Source organism: Malania oleifera, chromosome 7 (assembly GCF_029873635.1).
Source record: "Malania oleifera isolate guangnan ecotype guangnan chromosome 7, ASM2987363v1, whole genome shotgun sequence".
Classification (NCBI taxonomy): Eukaryota; Viridiplantae; Streptophyta; class Magnoliopsida; order Santalales; family Ximeniaceae; genus Malania; species Malania oleifera.
The window spans coordinates 28,359,092-28,366,735 of NC_080423.1; positions in this window are offsets into that span (position 1 = coordinate 28,359,092).

Below are 7,644 nucleotides of genomic sequence, written 5' to 3' on the forward strand. Positions count from 1 at the left end.
TCTGACTCAGGGGAGTATGACGGTGTAGGGGTATGCTGCTCGGTATATAGAGCTGTCCCAATTTGTGCCGTGTTTGATCTCGAGCGAGTATGATAAGAATCGGAGGTTTGAGAAGGGTTTGAGGAAGGATATCCACAGACTAGTGGGTATGCTTCAGATCCGCGAGTTCTCGATGTTGATGGATAAAGCCATGGTGATTGAGACCGGTATCTAAGAGGACGAGGTGGATCAGGAATCGAGGAAGAGGACAGTACCTTATGGTTCTCAGATGGGATCTCATTAGGGATCTTGGAAGAAGAGGAGTAGGGGCTCAGGTTACCGTCAGAATACTAAGCGTCAAGATTCTTAGATGAGCTAGATTAAGGGTTGTTGTAAAAAATGTCACAAATGGCACGAGGGTGAGTGCCAGTCATTTGGGGGTAACTACTATAACTATGGCCAGCCAGGTCACAAGTTTCATGATTGTCATGCACGAAGCGAGATGTGTCTGCATTCATTGGGAACTGAGGGAGAAACCAGATACCTCGGGTAACCGTTCAGACAAATAAAGCTCCGACCAGAGTATATTCTCTTACTCCAACGGACACTAAGCATGCAGGGAACGTGGTGATAGGTACCTTATTATTGCTTTCGAATAAGGCTTCAGTTTTCTTTGATTCAGGTGCAACACATTCTTTTGTATCTATGAATTTTATGGGACAGTGTGGGTTTGAGACCTGAGTCATGAACGAGGTGTTATCTGTTACTACACCATCTGAGAGTGTATCTTTCTGTAGGAAGATGTTGGAAGACTGCCCAGTGGTAATTCAGGGGAAGCTGCTACCGGCAAACCTTGTTGTATACGACATGTCGGGGTTCGACATTATTCTGGGGATGAATTGGTTGTTCTCCAGTTATGCCGTGATCAACTGTCATAGGAAAGTAGTAATGTTTAGACCTCCTAGGGAGCAGGAATATGAATTTGTGGGATCGTGTGTGCATTCAACGCCACTGATTCTATCGACATTGCAAGCGAGAAGGCTACTCTGGGACGGGTGTTAGGGGTACCTAGCTTGTGTGAAGGAACCACCACGGGATGAGTTGAGGCTCGAGGATATTTGGGTAGTCAGCAAGTTCTCGGATGTGTTTCCATATAATTTACTCGGTTTACCTCCGGATTGTGAGGTAGAGTTTGCGATAGAGTTGTTGCCTGGCAAGGCACTGATCTCTAAAGCTCCATACTGAATGGCTCCAGCGGAACTTTGAGAGTTGACGGAGCAGTTGCAGGAGTTACTGAAAAGGGGTTTCATTCGACCTAGTGTTTCACCCTGGGGAGCTCCAATATTGTTTGTGAAGAAGAAGGACGGGTCGAAGCGGATGTGTATTGATTACCATGAGATTAACAAGGTAATTATGAAGAATCTCTATCCTTTACCTCGTATAGATGATCTTTTTTACCAGTTGCAAGGGACATGAGTCTTTTCAAAAATTGACTTGTGGTCAGGATATCATTAGGTGAGGGTCAAATCAGAGGATGTAGCAAAGATGACTTTCTGAACCAGATATGGCCAGTACGAGTTCTTGGTCATGCCTTTTGGGCTGACGAATGCTCCGGCGGTGTTCATGGATCTGATGAACAGGGTTTTTCATGAGTACCTAGATCGGTTTGTAGTGGTATTCATTGATGATATTCTGGTATACTCGAGGTGTTTGGAAGAGCATGAGGACCATTTGAGGTTAGTGTTACAGATTCTGCAGGAGAAGAAGTTGTATGCTAAACTGAAGAAGTGTGAATTCTAGTTAAGTCAGATTGCGTTCTTAGGCCATGTTGTTATTGGGGATGGTATATCAGTTGATCCTAGCAAGATTGAAGCTGTGGTTGACTGGGTGAGGCTGAAGAATGTGCAGAAGGTTCGGAGTTTTCTAGGACTAGCAGGTTATTATCGTCGATTAGTGGAGGGGTTCTCTAAACTATCTGGGCCTCTGACTCGATTGACTAGGAAAGGAGTACAGTTTGACTGGATTAATGATTGCGAGTAGTGTTTTAAGGAGTTAAAGCACCGGCTGGTTACTGCTCCAGTGTTGACCATTCCTTCAGGGGATGGTGGGTTTGTTATTTATAGCGACGCGTCTCTGAGAGGTCTGGGATGTGTGCTTATGCAGCAGGGTAAGGTAGTAGCGTATGTTTCTCGGAAATTGAAAGATTATGAGAAGAATTATCCTACGTATGATCTAGAATTGGCTGCTGTTGTATATGCACTGAAGATCTGGCGACACTATTTGTATGGTGTGCAGTGTGAGATCTTCACTGATCATAAGTGCTTTACGTATTTCTTTACACAGAAAGAGTTGAATATGAGGCAGAGGTGGTGGCTAGAGTTAATTAAAGACTACGATTGCACGATCAGTTATCACCCGGGGAAGGCTAATGTGGTAGCTGATATGTTGAGTCGAAAGTCAAGACCTGTGGCTGTATCTGCAGTTGTAACTCAGTGTCACATCAGACGGGATTTGGAGAGTTCAGGTATAGAGTTGGTATCTGGTGATCATCAGGATTTCATTGCTAGCTTGGTGGTCCAGCCGACTTTGTTGGAGTGTATAAATGCCGTGCATGCTAGTGATGTAGAGTTGGCAGAGGTTATGGAAAAGGTACAGCAGGGTCTAGCTACAGAGTTTAACATCTCTAACAGAGGTGTGTTGAGGTTTGGGACCAGACTATGTGTTCCGAATGATGATGAGATCATAAGGACGATTCTGGAGGAAACGCATCGTTCTTTGTATACGGTACATTCTGGTAATACAAAGATGTATCGGGATTTGCGCGAGATCTTCTCGTGGTCTGGCATGAAAAGGCAGATTGCTCAGTTTGTGGAGCAATGTTTGACGTGTCAGCAGGTAAAAGCTGAACATCAGAGGCCAGCAGGGCCGTTGCAGCCTTTGCCTATTCTGGTGTGGAAATGGGAGCATATTTCCATGGATTTTGTGACCGGTTTGCCACCAGCGCTTCACTAGCAGAATTCTATTTGGGTGATTGTGGATAGATTGACGAAGTCTACTCATTTCATATCGATGAAAGTTGGCTATCCTTTGAGTAGGCTAGCAGATATGTACGTGAATGAGATTGTGAGAATGCACGGAGTTCCAATGTCCATTGTATCAGGTCAGGATCTGAGGTTTACTTCTCGATTCTGGATGAGCTTGTAGGAGGCATTGGGGATGAAACTTACTTTTAGTACAACGTTCCACCCCTAGATTGATGAACAGCCGGAGAGGATGATACAAATATTGGAAGATATGTTGCGAGCTTATGTGTTAGACTTTGGTGGTAGCTGGACCCCTAGATTGATGAACAGCCGGAGAGAATGATACAAATATTGGAAGATATGTTGCAAGCTTGTGTGTTAGACTTTGGTGGTAGCTGGATACAATTTATGCCACTTGTAGAGTTCGCTTATAATAACAACTTCCAATCTAGTATCGGGATGGCACCGTTCGAGGCTTTGTATGGTTGAAGGTGTCGATCTCTTTTGTGTTGGGATGAGATTGGTGAACGTCAGGTTTTAGGACCTGAACTTGTGCAGCAGGCGTCTGAGAAGGTAGGTTTGATCCGGGAGAGGATTAGATCAGCTCAGAGTCAGCAAAAGAGTTACGCAGATGTTTGCCGCTGTGAGTTAGAGTTTGAAGTGGGGGGTAGGGTATTTCTGTGTATCGCTCCGATGAAAGGGGTGATGAGATTTAGAAGGAAGGGCAAGCTGAGCCCAAGGTGTATCGGACCATACGAGGTTCTTGAGCGAGTGGGTCCGGTAGCCTACAACATTGCATTACCTCCAGCACTTTCGAGGGTCCATGATGTGTTTCACGTATCCATGTTGAGAAGGTACGTGTTGAATCCTTCACATGTTATCAATTACGATGAGTTGGAAATTGGGAATACTTTAGCATATGAGGAGATACCTGTTCAAGTCCTGGAAAGTAAAGTTCAGAAACTTCGTACTAAAGAAATACCGTTAGTGAAGGTATTGTGGCAGAACCACGAGGTTGAGGAAGCTTCTTGGGAATTGGAAACGGAAATATGCCGGAAGTATCCATAGTTGTTTTGAGCACTTGTATGTTATCCTACTTTAGGTTGAGATAGGTGGTTAGTCATCGGGAGTGTGTGTATTGTGAACTCCTAAGATGGTTGTATATGTAACCACGGTATTCCTCTGTTATAAGTGAGGGTATATATGTGTATGTGTATGATTTGTGAATGAGAGTTGGCAAATTTCGAGGACGAAATTTTTCTAAGGAGGGGAGATTGTAAGAACCTAAACCTTGATAAATGGGTTCAAATAAATAAGAGAGGGGTAAAATTGAAATTTGAACAGGCTTCGTCGACAAAGCCGCAGTTCGTCGACGAAGGCTATGCATATCTCGTAGACAATGTTCAGAAGCTCGTCGACGAGGAGAAGCCAAGGAGTTTTGGGAACCGGTGATATCAGGATTCGTCGACGAATCCACCATCTCGTCAATGAGAAGACTATAGAGCCTCATCGACAAGTATACCATCTCGTCGACAAAGACGCCCGAGTCAAAGGGCTATAAATATCAAATCTTTTTACTTCTCAACTAAGAAAACTAAATCCTATATCTCTCTCTAGAACTCTCCCTACACTTCCTCTCTCTAGATTTCTTCACTGATTGTTGCGAGAATCGTGAATCTGAAGTTACCATGAGGATCGTGGAAGGATTCTCTACAAGTTCTACAGATTGGAATCCCGATTCGGAGATTTTCAGGTTTTGGCAAAAAATCGAGGTAATGCTCGGTTTTCAATTTTGATCCAGTAGTTTAGTAGAGAACAATCTTGTGAGTATATTATGTACTGTTAATTGTAGGTTTTCGAACTCGGTTCCCTGTTTAGGGGCCTTGGAGTTTGGGATTTGCTATTTGGGAAAAAGGTAAGGGGAACTGTGTTTATATCGGTTATTTTTTAAATCGGACTCAATGGAACTGTGGTTCATGGTCCTATGTGTGTTTTGGCTACTTATTTGGGGGGATCCAATGGGGAAAACTATGGGTTTTTCATGATTACAGTTTTGGGAAAAAGGGGGCAACGAGCTGCATCCCTGATTTTTTTGAAAACCGAGCGTATATGTTGATTTATACTGTGTTATAGGGATGGCCGTGCCTTGACTTGTTTTAAACTGTATATGTTTGGAAAACCATGATTTTAGATTACCAAATGGGTGATGTTTTGTTTGGTTATATGAGCATGCATGTGTTGTAATTTGGTGAAATAGGAAAGAGGTTCCGAATTGTTCTAGGTTTGAAAATTCGGTTTTTTCCGAAGAGTGCGCAATACCACTAGATCGGCCGGCTTTCGAGCCGAAGGGTGTGTGAACACTAGATCTACATCGATTCAATGCTGATGCTATGCTAGGTTACTGGGGGCACCAGCATTTGCCGAAGGGCGTGAAATGTCACCAAACTACCAGCATTTGCTGAAGGGTGTGAAATATCACCAGACTACTGGAGTTTTCCGAAGGGTGTGAAATATCACCAGATCACCGGTTTTTACTGAAAGGTGTGAAATACCACCAGACAGTCTAGCTTTGAGCCCAAGGGTGTGACAACACCAGATTGTATTGCTTGTTTTGTGAAAATACTGGAACTAGTTTTGATTGTTTTTTACTGTTGAATTGTGCATGCTAGTATGTCATGATAATACTCGTATGCCACACACTGATATAACCCGTGTTCTTCCTTACTGAGAGGTGTCTCACCCCGACTATACGTACATTTTTACAGGTCCTTTGAGTAACCAGAACTAGTGTCCTGGTGTAAGGAGCGTAGTAGCCGGTGTACTTCGATTAGCACTTGGATAAGTGATAGGACTATATTTTGGTGGGTTGCCCTTTTTGGGATGTGTTGGGAACCTAATTGTACGTTGTATGTTAGAGCCTATTTCTGCTCTTGTATAGACTCTGGTATGGTACTGCATGTATATATAGAATGACCTTTTTTTGCTGTGTATATGATTGTATTTGGATGTTTTTAGGGTGCCTGGGAACCCCACGGGGTCGGACCCTCATCCTTTGTCCTATATCTTTGGATGTTTTGTATGATACAAGGACATGTTAAATTACTTTTTTACCCTTGGGTCCCATTTCCGGGTTTGGGGCATGACACGCCTGACAATGTTCTTTCAATCGCCTGACTACTATCAGTCACCTGAGAATGTTTTGTGAGGCACTTATCACAGTTTTGTTTTCCTTTCTTAAAAACCATATAATTTTTCAGTCGCCTGATGAAACCTAGTCAGTCGCCTGGGCATGCATTTTAACCATTTTTAAGATTTTGTTTCTGAAAACTCTTTTAGCTTTTAATCTTGGAATCTTTGATTTGAAATTTGAAAAATATATTTTCCAAGGTTTTAAAAATAGGTCTCTAGTCCGTAATCATTCCTAAAAGAGCTTCAAAGCATCTGTATTGATTTTAAATTGAAGTACTTACATAAGGCTTTCCTTAAGACTTAAAACTCTTTAAGTGTGAAGACTTCATGTATATCTTGCTTTGAGTTCATCTTGACTTTGAGCTTCAGAAGTCTTTAAACTTTCATAAGATTTGACAAACTTGATATGTTGACCTTTCTTTTGATCACTTGTTTGGAATGTAGGCTATCAATGCACTCTTAATCTTGAACTTTAATGCTTAATTTCTGAAACATCATCACTTTAACCAAAACATGTTAAATGCCCTTGATTTGTTATCATCAAAATAAGATTCGTAAGTCTTGTTAGACCAACAGATTCGATTTACACAGTTATCATATCCTTTAACCATTATAATTTTTCTATTAATATATTTGCAACCATTATTTTTCTATTAAATAAATTTTAGATTTGATGACTCTTCATAGTTTGTGAGTTTCTATCTAGCTTGAATTCTATAGATCCTTGTGAAGATTTCTATTATTTTTATTTTTATGTTTTTGATTGATTTTTTTTTTTCACAAACAATTGACAAAATTTGCTTTCCTTGGCTTGATTCTACTTTGCAACTCTACCACCTTTCCTCCAAAAGTAACAAAAGCCTAAAGTTTTTTTCTTTCAACAACCAATCTCATTATTGCTAGCACTCCCCACTCCAAAGAATAAATTCTGATAAGATCTCTCTCTCTCTCTCTCTCTCTCTCTCTCTCTCTCTCTTGCTCTAACATGCATTTTAATATGGCTACCTACTATGTTATATAAAATTTGATAAACTAGGATTAAAGTCATTGTTTTTACTAGAAATAAAAAGAATATTATTCATAATGAAAAATGGTAATAAATTACAGCATTTTTGTAAGATATCTTATCTTAAAAAGCTTATCCAATTACAACCAATATATCGTCCTACATTTTGGGTTTAAAATTTGAGAAATATTGTAAAATTAAAATTAATCCATTTCTAGAATTTTTTTTTTTTTGGTTTGATTGTCTTCATGCCAAAGACCTATATGTATAATGTTGCTTACCAAGACCATTTAACCCTCATCTTATGTTTGTACTCCAATATTTAGGAGCGTGTCACTTAAAATAATCTATAGGGAGCTCTTTAAGTTATCGTTCAGTTTGATCAAATTTCCTACCAAGCATTACGCTTTTTTAAAAATATTTGCACATTTAAGCACTGTTTTAACA